This window comes from Aquarana catesbeiana, linkage group LG04, assembly GCF_042186555.1.
Source record: "Aquarana catesbeiana isolate 2022-GZ linkage group LG04, ASM4218655v1, whole genome shotgun sequence".
NCBI classification, from domain to species: Eukaryota; Metazoa; Chordata; class Amphibia; order Anura; family Ranidae; genus Aquarana; species Aquarana catesbeiana.
In genome coordinates, this window is record NC_133327.1 from 120,624,292 (window position 1) to 120,637,489 (window position 13,198).

General features: G+C 45.2%; 1 pseudogene; it reads left to right on the top strand.

Moving 5' to 3' along the window:
• LOC141139436 (alpha-1,4-N-acetylglucosaminyltransferase-like) overlaps positions 1-13,198 on the top strand; it is a 63,826-nt pseudogene that overhangs the window by 21,927 nt on the left and 28,701 nt on the right.

The following is a 13,198-nucleotide window of genomic DNA, read 5'->3' on the forward strand; positions in this document are numbered from 1 at the left end:
CTCTACACTCAGAGTCACAATAAGTAAACACACTAATGCCCCATACACACGGTCGGATTTTCCGAAGGAAAATGTTCGATGGGAACTTGTTGTCGCAAACTTCGACCGTGTGTAGGCTCCATCGGACATTTTCCATTGGAATTTCCGTCACACAAAATTTGAGATCTGGATCTCAAATTTTCCGACAACAAAATCCGTTCTCGTAAATTCCGATCGCGTGTACACACTTCCAACGCACAAAGTTCCATGCATGCTCGGAATCAAGTAAAAGAGCCGCACTGGCTATTGAACTTCATTTTTCTCAGCTCGTCGTACGTGTTGTATGTAATGTATGGAATTTCCATCAAGATTTGTGTGACCGTGTGTGCAAGACAAGTTTGAGCCAACGTCTGTCGGAAAAAATCCATGGATTTTGTTGTAGGAATATTCGATGTGTACAGGGCATTACTCGCTAGTAGCAAACTGAGCCCTGCTCTAGCTATCTTCACTCCAACAACACACTGCAAAAGTTTCCAATGGGAAAGAACCTTTTATAGTGTGGGGTGGGACTATGAGCACTGAGCTGTGATTGGAAAAAATCATGATCACTTTCAATTTTGGCTCTGACAGTGCTCTGTGCCCTAATTGGCAAATCCTTGCACCTGACCAGTGGTCAGGTGCAAGGCTTTATCCAATTAGGGTCCTAGAATGCACTTTGCAGTGGATTGTAGGGCGCTTGGTGGGCGAACATCCTGCCGAGCACCCTGCAAATTCGGGTGTTCGCCGAACGGGCGAACAGGCGATGTTTGGGCCAAACTTTTGCTTGGCCCCAACCGTTCGCCCAACGCTATTGATGAGGTGATCTGTCAGTTGTTTCAACCAACAGGTTAAATAAAAAAAAAACAAAAACTGACTATCCAGCTTTAGTTTATCAGTCATGCTTGGACTGATTAGAAGGGAACATCCTAAAAACTTGTCCTGAAAATTTTATTGTTAGTGCAAGTAAAAATATGATCACAGATGATACTCGGTTGTATTAATATGCTATAGGATTCAATTCAATATGGAGTTGGTACTCAATAACATTTTTTTTTTCTATTTTTGTAGATTGAACGTGGGACTTTGCAATCATGTGGATAAAGTTCAAAAACTTCAAGGTGATATTGAGTATAATAACAGTTATAACTCTTTTTGCAGTAGTACGTTTTCAACAAATAATTCAACAGGCCACAAACAAACTTACTTCAGATGTTTCAGCATCCATTTCCACTGCTGGCCATTCTCATAGACTGAAAAATGTAACCTCTAAGCCTATAACCGCATATACCATTCTAAGCAAAGGAAATGGAATCTTGTTTATGGAGACCACAGACAGAATAAAACCACCATCCTTGGCCTTATGTGCTATTGAGTCAGCAGCCCGAGTCTACCCTGACAGACCAGTTGTCTTCTTTATGAAAGGACTGGGGGATATCATGACAGAGGAAGATGAGCACAGAATTCGCAAACACTTTCCAACTTTTTTACCTTTTGATAATATCTACTTCTTTCCTTTGAAAATGGAGGAGCTGTTCATGTATACACCACTTTTAACTTGGTATAAAAAGGTATGTATGCCATGGGGAAATGGCTGACTGGGTTGGAGAAGCCCTCCCAAACCAAGCTGTACAGAAACGAAAGTGTACCTAAAACAGACCAATGAGATTTGAGAATGTGGCTGGCAAAGTAACTTTTTGGTGGATTTAAAAGAGAAGTTTATTTATTTTTTTTTCAAAATCCTACTTACCTAGGTGGATGCAGCATCTGTCCCCTGCTGGCTCTAAGACCAAGAACCAAGCGATCAAAGACTGCTGATCACTTGGTTCTCAGTGCTCCGGGAGGAAAGAGCTGGTGACTATCAGTTGCCGCTGTCTGCTCTGCCTCCTCCCCCGCGCTCCCTGGAGCGCTGAGCTGTGGAGGGGATGGGAGCTCCTGACTCAGGCTCTCAGCAGCTCACTAAGAGACTGAGCCAGGTGCCGGTCCAGGGTTGTTGGCGCATTCCAAGCCTGACCCGGCTCTGTGACGTCAGCTGACAGCAGGCTTCAGCCCACTGTCTGCTGAAAACAGGTCACAGACGTGCAGAGCGAACTGCGCTCCTATAATCCATAGAATTACAGCCAAACGAGCTTTGGATGTACTTCTCCTTTTAAAGTAGATTGTACTGTGTCACTTAACCACTTTAGCCCCGGAGCATTATGCTGCATAAGGACCAGAGGACTTTTTCCAATTTGGCACTGCGTCGCTTTAACTGCTAATTGCGCGGTCATGCAATGCTGTACCCAAACAAAATTTGCGTCCTTTTCTTCCCACTAACAGAGCTTTCTTTTGATGGTATTTGATCACCTCTGCCGTTTTTATTTTTTGCGCTATAAATGGAAAAAGACCGAAAATTTTGAAAAAAAAATGATATTTTCTACTTTTTGTTATAAAAAAAATCCAATAAACTCAATTTTAGTCATACATTTAGGCCAAAATGTATTCAGCCACATGTCTTTGGTAAAAAAAATGTCAATAAGCCTATATTTATTGGTTTGCGCAAAAGTTATAGCGTCTACAAACTAGGATACATTTTCTGGAATATACACAACTTTTAGTTTATGACTGCCTATGTCATTTCTTGAGGTGCTAAAATGGCAGGGCAGTACAAAACCCCCCCAAATGACCCAATTTTGGAAAGTAGACGCCCCAAGGAAATTGCTGAGAGGCATGTTGAACCCATTGAATATTTATTTTTTTTGTCCCAAGTGATTGAATAATGACAAAAAAAAAAAAATTACAAAAAGTTGTCACTAAATGTTATATTGCTCACACAGGCCATGGGCCTATGTGGAATTGCACCCCAAAATACATTCAACTGCTTCTCCTGAGTACAGGGATACCACATGTGTGGGACTTTTTGGGAGCCTAGCCACGTACGGGGCCCCGAAAACCAATCACCGCCTTCAGGATTTCTAAGGGCGTAAATTTTTGATTTCACTCCTCACTACCTATCACAGTTTTGAAGGCCATAAAATGCCCAGATGGCACAACCTCCCCCCCCCAAATGACCCCATTTTGGAAAGTAGACACCCCAAGCTATTTGCTGAGAGGCATGGTGAGTATTTTGCAGCTCTCATTTGTTTTTGAAAATGAAGAAAGACAAGAAAAAAAATGTTTTTTTTCTTTTTTCAATTTTCAAAACTTTGTGACAAAAAGTGAGGTCTACAAAATACTCACTATACCTCTCAGCAAATAGCTTGGGGTGTCTACTTTCCAAAATGGGGTAATTTGGGGGGTTTTTGTGCCACCTGGGCATTCCATGGCATCCGAAACTGTGATAGGCAGTGAAGAGTGAAATCAAAAATGTACGCCCTTAAAAAGCCTGAAGGCAGTGCTTGGTTTTCGGGGTCCCGTACGCAGCTAGGCTCCCAAAAAGTCTCACACATGTGGTATCCCCGTACTCAGGAGAAGCAGCAGAATGTATTTTGGGGTGTAATTTCACATATTCCCATAGCATGTTTGAACAATATATCATTTAGTGACAACTTTGTGCAAAAAAAAAAAAAAAAAAATTTGTCTCTTTCCCGCAACGTGTGTCACAATATAAAATATTCCATGGACTCGACATGATTCTCAGCAAATAGCTTGGGGTGTCTACTTTCCAAAATGGGGTCATTTGGGGGGGTTTGAACTGTCCTGGCATTTTATGCACAACATTTAGAAGCTTATGGCACACATCACCCACTCTTCTAACCACTTGAAGACAAAGCCCTTTCTGACACTTTTTGTTTACATGAAAAAATAATTTTTTTTTTTGCAAGAAAATTACTTTGAACCCCCAAACATTATATATTTTTTTAAAGCAAATGCCCTGCAGATTAAAATGGTGGGTGTTTCATTTTTTTTTCACACAGTTTTTGCGCAGCGATTTTTCAAACGCATTTTTTGGGGAAAAAACACACTTTTTTAAATTTTAATGCACTAAAACACACTATATTGCCCAAATGTTTGATGAAATAAAAAAAATGATCTTAGGCCGAGTACATGGATACCAAACATGACATGCTTTACAATTGCGCACAAACGTGCAGTGGCAACAAAATAAATACATTTTTAAAAGCCTTTAAAAGCCTTTACAGGTTACCACTTTAGATTTACAGAGGGGGTCTGCTGCTAAAATTACTTCCCTTGATCTGACCTTCACGGTGATACTTCACATGCATGGTGCAATTGCTGTTTACATTTGACGACAGACCGCCGCTTGCGTTAGTTTTTTGTGCTTTTTTATCTTATTTTTAAACTGTTCCTTTCATTTTTTTTTTTAAATCATTTTTATTGTTATCTCAGGGAATGTAAATATCCCCTATGATAGCAATAGGTAGTGACAGGTACTCTTTTTTGTAAAAATTGGGGTCTATTAGAACCTAGATCTCTCCTCTGCCCTCAAAGCATCTGACCACACCAAGATCGGTGTGATAAAATGCTTTCCCAATTTCCCAATGGCGCTGTTTACATCCGGCGAAATCTAAGTCATGAAATGCTCCTGGCTTCCGGTTTCTTAGGCCATAGAGATGTTTGGAGCCACTCTGGTCTCTGATCAGCTCTATGATCAGCTGGCTGAATCACTGGCTGCATTCTCAGGTTCCCTGTTGAGACAGGAGAGCCAGAGAAAAACACGGAAGACGGTGGGGGGCATTCCCTCCCACGGCTTGTAAAAGCAGTCTAGAGGCTAATTAGTCGCTAGGATTGCTTTTACATGAAAGCCGACCGCTGGCTGAAAAGAATGATACCAAGATGATACCTAAACCTGCAGGCATCATTCTGGTATAAACACTCAAATTTGTGAATGGCGTACCTGAAGACAAAAAAATGGTTAACAATAAAACACGGTAAAGTATAAAAAATTGCATACCTGAAAAGCAATAAAATGATAAAACATAATAACAATAAAACATTGCAGAATAGTATACAGTAAAAAAGAGCAGAACAATAGAGAGAGAATAGAGAGAGAGAGAACAATAAAACAACATCTATTTTTTAAAATTTTATATATATTTTTTTTTTTCCACTTTTTTTTGTAACTAACTTTTATAACTGTAACCGGTTCCAGGTTTGGGTCTCTCAAAATGCGATGGCATCTTGGGAGACCCTGTGAAAGTGTGCCTAGTCTGTGCAATGCTGTACCCTACGCTAATACTCAACTAGTGAATGGGACGTTCAAAACATTCACCAATGCAAAGACCAGGAATGTCAGGACAGGAGGGACAATAATAGCGGGTGTCACGCCTATATCCGCGCTTGCTGCAGACACAACATCTTTTTTGGGGGGGTTCGTTGGGTAGGGGTACTCGGGAGGACATAAAGAAAATGCCTCTCATGCAGCCGACTGCATTTGGTTGGGGATGTGAATGGGGGAAGTACGGGCGCTGCAGAAGTGTTGGGTTCCCAATTAGGATTGGCGAATGCAGCAGGAAGGGCATTATGGGCACGACGGGCCTGTGTTTGTCTTCTTGTTGGCAGTGGGACACTACTTGTGCTTGCCACCTCACCAGCTTGAACTGCACTTATGGGACTCGCCACGTCACCAAGTGTTACTGCAGTGCTGGTTTGACTACGACCGGGTTGTACTAGGCCGCTGGTGCTTGCCAGTTCACCTAAACGCTACCAAAAAACTGTTAGCGATCGCAGGGATCAGGCTTGACTCTGCGAACACTGCAGTTATGCGTTTAGTGTTTTGTAAGTGACAGTGATCGATCGATACTGCACTTGGGTGGGCTGGGCTGGGCCGGGCGGAGGGGCAAAACGCAGGTGCTAGCAGGTATCTGGGCTGATCCCGCTAACACTGCGTTTTTGGGAACCCTAAACTGCTGGGGACACTAGTATAGATCTGATCTGATCAGATATTGATCCGTTCAGATACTATACCACTAAGGGAGGTGTACGGTGCGTGCGTGGGTGTTAGCAGTACTGGCGCTAACCTGACGCTGCCTGGGGCTGGTGCTTGCCAGTTCACCAAAACGCTACCAAAAAAACTGTTAGCGATCGCAGGGATCAGGCCTGACTCTGCGAATGCTGCAGTTATGTGTTTAGTGTTTTGTAAGTGACAGTGATCGATCGATACTGCACTTGGGTGGGCCGGGCGGAGGGGCAAAACGCAGGTGCTAGCAGGTATCTGGGCTGATCCCGCTAACACTGCGTTTTTGGGAACCCTAAACTGCTGGGGACACTAGTATAGATCTGATCTGATCAGATATTGATCCGTTCAGATACTATACCACTAAGGGAGGTGTACGGTGCGTGCGTGGGTGTTAGCAGTACTGGCGCTAACCTGACGCTGCCTGGGGCTGGTGCTTGCCAGTTCACCAAAACGCTACCAAAAAAACTGTTAGCGATCGCAGGGATCAGGCCTGACTCTGCGAATGCTGCAGTTATGTGTTTAGTGTTTTGTAAGTGACAGTGATCGATCGATACTGCACTTGGGTGGGCCGGGCGGAGGGGCAAAACGCAGGTGCTAGCAGGTATCTGGGCTGATCACACTAACACTGCGTTTTTGGGAACCCTAAACTGCTGGGGATGCTAGTATAGATCTGATCGGATCAGATATTGATCTGATCATATACTATACCACTAAGGGAGGTGTACAGTGCGTGCGTGGGTGTTAGCGGTACTGGCGCTAACCGGACGCTGCCTGGGGCTGGTGCTTGCCAGTTCACCAAAATGCTACTAAAAAAACTGTTAGCGATCGCAGGGATCAGGCCTGACTCTGCGAACGCTGCAGTTATGCGTTTAGTGTTTTGTAAGTGACAGTGATCGATCGATACTGCACTTGAGTGGGCTGGGCTGGGCTGGGCTGGGCCGGGCGGAGGGGCAAAACGCAGGTGCTAGCAGGTATCTGGGCTGATCCCGCTAACACTGCGTTTTTGGGAACCCTAAACTGCTGGGGACGCTAGTATAGATCTGATCAGATCAGATATTGATCCGTTCAGATACTATACCACTAAGGGAGGCGTATGTTGCGTGCGTGCGTGTTAACGGTACTGGCGCTAATCTGACGCTGCCTGGGGCGACGCATATCACCGCCGGGCGATTAGGGGGCTAAACCTTTATTCGGTAATAAACGGCGGGTGCCCTGACACTATAAAAAATAAACGAACTAACCAGCGTCACCCGTAACGGTTATATGGTGATCAGTGGTGAAAGGGTTAACTAGGGGGCAATCAAGGGGTTAAAACATTTATTAGGTAGTATATGGGGGTCCCTGTTGCTATAAAATGCTGACGGCGAACCTAAATATTTACGTCCCTAACTAGCGTCACCAGCGACACTAATACAGCGATCAGAAAAATGATCGCTTAGCGACACTGGTGACGGGGGGGGGTGATCAAGGGGTTAAAACTTTATTAGGGGGGGTTAGGGGGATATCCTAGACTTAAAGAGGGCTAACAGTAACTGACACCATGCAGTAATCAGAAAAAAAAAAAAAAAACCTGCTTGGTGTCAGTGTGACGGGGGGGGGGGGGGGTGATTAGGGGATGATCGAGGGGGGATCAGGGGGTAAAGGGGGGTGTTTTGTGTGCCTGGCATGTTCTACTGCATGTGTGTGTAGTAAAGTGGTCAGTTGCGCTTATATTAACCTCATATTCCCTTTAAAATAGTGAAAGGTAAAAAAATATATGCTTCTACAAATATCACCAAATAATCTGTATCTACAGATTAATACACAATAAATATAATATAATATAATTAAATCTAATCCACCATTAAATAAATCCTGTGCTAATAAAAAATGCATAGGTGATAAAACTCACTAAAATGTGTATATGCTCTTAAATTATATATGTTGCTTATAATAAAATTATATCTTGTTCAATACATAGCTTACTAATATGAAACTTCCCAAAATTAAATAAATAAATAAATAAATAAATAAATAAGTGCAAAAAGTGCAAAAACCACGTCAGCGCTTGAGTCTCTCATATACTTGTATGTGTGTGTGTTTGTGCACTCACATTGAAGTCTTCTCTCCTTGGCGCCGGAACGGAAAATACCGAGCCGAGGAGAGATGACATCATTTCCTTTGCTGCTGTTTAGCATACAGCAGCAAAGGAATGATTTGACTGGCCGGCGGCGATCGCGAGGGGGGGGGCACGAACGGATGGTCTCCCCCTCATCTCTGATCGCCGCTGGTCAGAAGCAGGCCGCCTCCCACCCGCGGGAGGCAGATCACGTATATGTACGTGATTCTGCCTGCCCGTGCCATTCTGCCGAAGTAAATCGGCGTGAGGCGGTCCTTAAGTGGTTATAGAACTCCAAAGAAAAGGATTTTAAGGTGAGCATTTGAGGGACACAGAATTCTGAGACATTTAAGATGTCAAACTGAAGGAAACCTAAAAAAAAAAAAAAGCTGTCCCTATATATATATATATATATATATATATATATATATATATATATATATATATATATATATATACTGTATATATAGTGTTGTGCATGTCACCAAAAAATACATATGTAAACAGATACAACGTAGTGAACTTTTAGTGGATCTTCTCCTTCCGTTTAACCCCAATTTCCACAATAAATAAAAGTAATGATGATAATAATAAACATGAAATCAAAAGTCCTATATTCTGCAGTCTTTATAAAGTGCTGTGCTATTTAAGCAATCTTGTGCTCCGTGTAAATCATGCAGCTCTCCTACTTCTTGTTTGCAGCAACTTCACACATGCACAATGCCCCCCTGCTAGTGATTCCCCACTCACCAGAGGGTTTGACCCTATAACTATATAAGTCTTAACCAGCTTTTTATATTCCACTTCTGCTTGAATGAAAAAACACAATGGCCCGTGCAGGTATTCTCCTGGAAATCCAGTATTTTACACCCAATCTCATTCTCTGGTACCACCATCCAGGGCTAAGTTTTTTTTGTTTTTTTTTTACAGAAGAGGTATCCAGGGTTAAGTTTATTCCATATGCTGTTTATTGTTAAAATTACACACATAAAATTATACCCTCACTTGTTAAAAGGTTTGCCAGGCATTGCAACAGAAATAACAAGAACCGGAAATGCCGCCTTGGCATGCATTCCACAGGTCAGATGTGACATCACTGGAACCGGCGTGATCCAGGTATAACTTTCAGTGCTGCTCTAAGCTGAGTTAAAGATCTCCCCTCCGGTTGCAGTGAAGGGAGCAGGCGTCTATGCACCATTCAAGGGTGTAGAAGCGACAACCAAGAAAGGAAGGAACACCACTCACTGACCCAGTCCAATAACATGTGAATGAATGTGACCTCAGCCACTGCTGCTTTAGCCACGCCCTCTGACATGTTTCGCCCCGCACACTGCGGCTTGGTCACAGAGTTTGGAAAAACCAACCCAAGCATAGGTTTATATGAGCATTATCAGCCGTGAATGGAATCAATGCAAGTGTGTGTGATGCATATTGATAAAGACTGTGAAATGGTGGTATGGAGAAAAAAAGGTAAGAAAACAAACTGAATCATGAGAAAAGTGATGTGAAAGAAGGGTTTCCGAAACCAGAAATGTGTTCTATGCACATTTAGCCCCGCCCAGGGCCTCTTCAGGTGCCAAAAAGCCCAAGAAGTACTCAATGATCTAGTAGAGTATACTCTGACAGAAAAGGGTAGGCTCTGTTCTTGGAGACCATAGGCATAATTTTTCTGATAATGATGATATTTTTTTTTTGGGGGGGGGGGTACCTGATTTTGACAGGTACCGGCTCCCCTACTTCCAGTCAGATCACTGCGGCAATATGAGCAGAGGTCGGCCACCCCTCCTTCCCCCACTGCCTTCTGGGACACATCACAGATCCCAGAAGACTGCAGGACCAATCACAAAGCGCAGTGCAGTGTAACTTGTGCATGCACAGGTGGAAGCCGGCTGTGAAGCCTCAAGGCTTCACTGCCAGTTTTCCTTAGTGAAGATGCCGTCGCCTGCACCCGAAGCCAATTAAAGAATCACCTCGGATGAGGACATCGCTGGATCCAGGGGCAGGTAAGTGTCCATATTATTATTATTATTATTATTATACAGGATTTATATAGTGCCAACAGTTTGCGCAGCACTTTACAACATGGGGCAAACAGTACAGTTACAATACAATTCAATACAGGAGGGATCAGAGGCATGGGCGTCACTAGTGTGGGGACTGAGGGGGCCACAACCCCCCCAATTTTACTGTGTGCCTCCATGTGCCCCCCCCAGTGTAACCTGAATAATTAACGTCCTCCAGCCGGTGCCACGGCTGTCCCAGTGTCCGCCTCAATGAATTTTCTCTTAACAGTCTCTCTGAGTCTGAGCCAGTCATCACGTGATGGGTGCCGCTGTTGTTTGTGGGAGTTTTAGTATGAGGTGGTGGCTGCGTGCTCAAGCTCCGTGCTCAGGCTCCCTCACCCTGCTCCCGGTGGGTGGAGTCAGTCTGGAGAGCAGTGCAGCCAGCCTTCGAGTTCGTGCTACAACTCCCCTCACCGCGGTCGGATCTTTTGGCACGCTGCTGCCGGCTGGTGGCTGAAGACAGTACAGACTGTGGACTAAGTTGAGAAGAGCTTGAAAAGTTGACCGCAGGAGCAACATTACATCACCCACCCCCCAGGACTGGAGGAGTGCAAGGAGAAGGAGGAAGAGAGGACCTGTCCCAGTGTCCTGCTGAACATTGAGCAAGCTGAGGTGAGCAGAGTGAGAGACCCCCTGACACCCCCACATGATCAATCATCCCTTCGATCTCCCCCCCATACACCTCATTTACCTTGCCCATGTCCTGTGAATCCTGCTGGGAGCTGTCCATGGCCTACAGGCCAGCAGGACCCACATGCCATGGTCGGCTCCCAGCAGAACCCACATGCCATGGTCGGCTCCCAGCAGGACCCACATGCCATGGTAGGCTCCCAGCAGGACCCACATGCCATGGTCAGCTCCCAGCAGGACCCACAGGTCTGTAGCCAGCTCCCAGCAGGACCCACAGGTCTGTAGCCAGCTCCCAGCAGGACCCACAGGTCCGCAGCCAGCTTCCAGCAGGACCCACAGGTCCGTGGCCAGCTCCCAGCAGGAACCATAGGGCCATGGACAGCTCCAAGCAGGACCCACAGGTCAGTGGTCAGCTCCCAGCAGGACCCATAGGTCCGCAGCCATCTCCCAGCAAGACCCATAGTCTGTGGGTCCTGCTGGGAGCTGGCCATGGACCTGTGGGTCCTGCTGGCCACTGACCTGTGGGTCCTGCTGGGAGCTGGCTACTGACATGTGGGTCCTGCTGGCCACTGACTTGTGGTTCCTGCTGGGAGCTGGCCACTGACCTGTGGGACCTGCTGGGAGCTGGCCACTGACCCGTGGGTCCTGCTGGGAGCTGGCCACAGACCTATGGGTCCTGCTGGGAGCTGGCCATGGCCCTTTTGGTCTTGCTGGGAGCTGGCCACGGACCTGTGGGTCCTGCTGGTCACTGACCTGTGGGTCCTGCTGGGAGCTAGCCATGGACCTGTGGATCCTGCAGGCCACTGACCTGTGGGTCCTGCTGAGAGCTGGCCACTGACGTTGTGGGTCCTGCTGGCCACTAGCCTAGGGTGACCAGAAGTCCCCAGCACCGATGCATTACAAAAATCTCCCACTTACAGGGCACTGCCACAGTGTGCAGTCTATCACAGGAGCCCATCCAGGAGGCGGTATGACAGCAGCTGCCGGGTAAGTGGGAGATCCCTGCTCTGTGTAATCCGGAGGTGCTCGCCCCCCCCCTTCCACCATGCACTGGTGAGACTACATTGATGGTCACCAGTGAGGCTGCATTGATGGGCACCAGTGAGGCTGCATTGATGGGCACTGGTGAGGCTAAACTGATGAGCACTGGTGAGGCTGCATTGAAGGGCAATGATCAGGCTGCATTGATGGGCACTGGTGAGGCTGCATTAATGGACACTGATCTAGCTGCAATGATGGGCACTGGTGAGGCTGCATAGATGGGCACTGGTGAGGCTGCATTGATGGGCACTGATCCAGCTGCAATGATGGGCACTGGTGAGGCTGCATTGATGGGCACCGGTGAGGCTGCATAGATGGGCACTGGTGAGGCTGCATAGATGGGCACTGGTGAGGCTGCATTGATGGGCACTGATGCATTATTTTTGTTAAACCTCCTTTGTTGCTATTAACATTACATTATGTTAAAACATTGAATTATATTTCTCTTGCTTCATAACATCAATATCTGTTATAAAACCAGGTGGGCATGGTTGGTGAGCTGATACGGTGCCACTTGACTGGACTTGCCCCCCAATTAAAGCTCTTTTATTTTTTTTTATTTAAGCTGAAGAGAGCAGTGCACTAAATTTAATAAATAGGCGCCTCCACTGCAAAATGCACCCTCGCGGCGCGCCCTCAATCAGGGACAGGTTCAGACCAGGCATTCGTATTGGCGGCGTGACGTCATGTTTCATGTTTATGCGTTTGATGCCCATTGTCAGGAATATTTCATGTTTGGGCGTTTCGTGTGCATTGTCAGGAATATTTCATGTTTGGGCGTTTCGTGTGCATTGTCAGGAATATTTCATGTTTGTGCATTTGATGCCCATTGTCAGGGGTATATACAGTATATATCTGATAAAAACCAAAAGGAAAAGGTTAATTGCACCCTATCGCAAATCTTTATGCACATTAAAATATCTGGAGGTTTTCTAGTATCACTACAGGTGAGCTTACACTTTACTGGCTACTGGAGCAATACTAAATAACATTCAGTTATTTAAATAGAAATAAATAAAGTGCGCTAATTATATGAAAATACACACATAGATGTGAATACATGTGGGTAGTAGTAAAAACCACAATCTACTGAGAGCAAGTAAATGACTCCATGAGTGGTAAAAATATATAAGTGCAAAACATAAAAACTCAAATAAAAAGAAGAAACAAAAAATGTGTACATGTGAAATACAATGATATTAATAGCATGAAAATCTGAAAATCAAACAAACTCAGTCAATGGGTTCAAATATAAAAAGTTCATCAGTGAAAAAAAGCTTCCATCCACTATACAGCTCAGCAGCAACTAATCCCCCTATGAGTGGATTGACAAGGGAGAGAGATGTGCAGGATGGTGCAAATCCACTCCAATAAGTAAGAAAGTGATAAAGGTGGACTCTTACCCTCCGTGTTGGACCCCCTCCTTGGCAGGGTCTATCAGGCATGCAGATT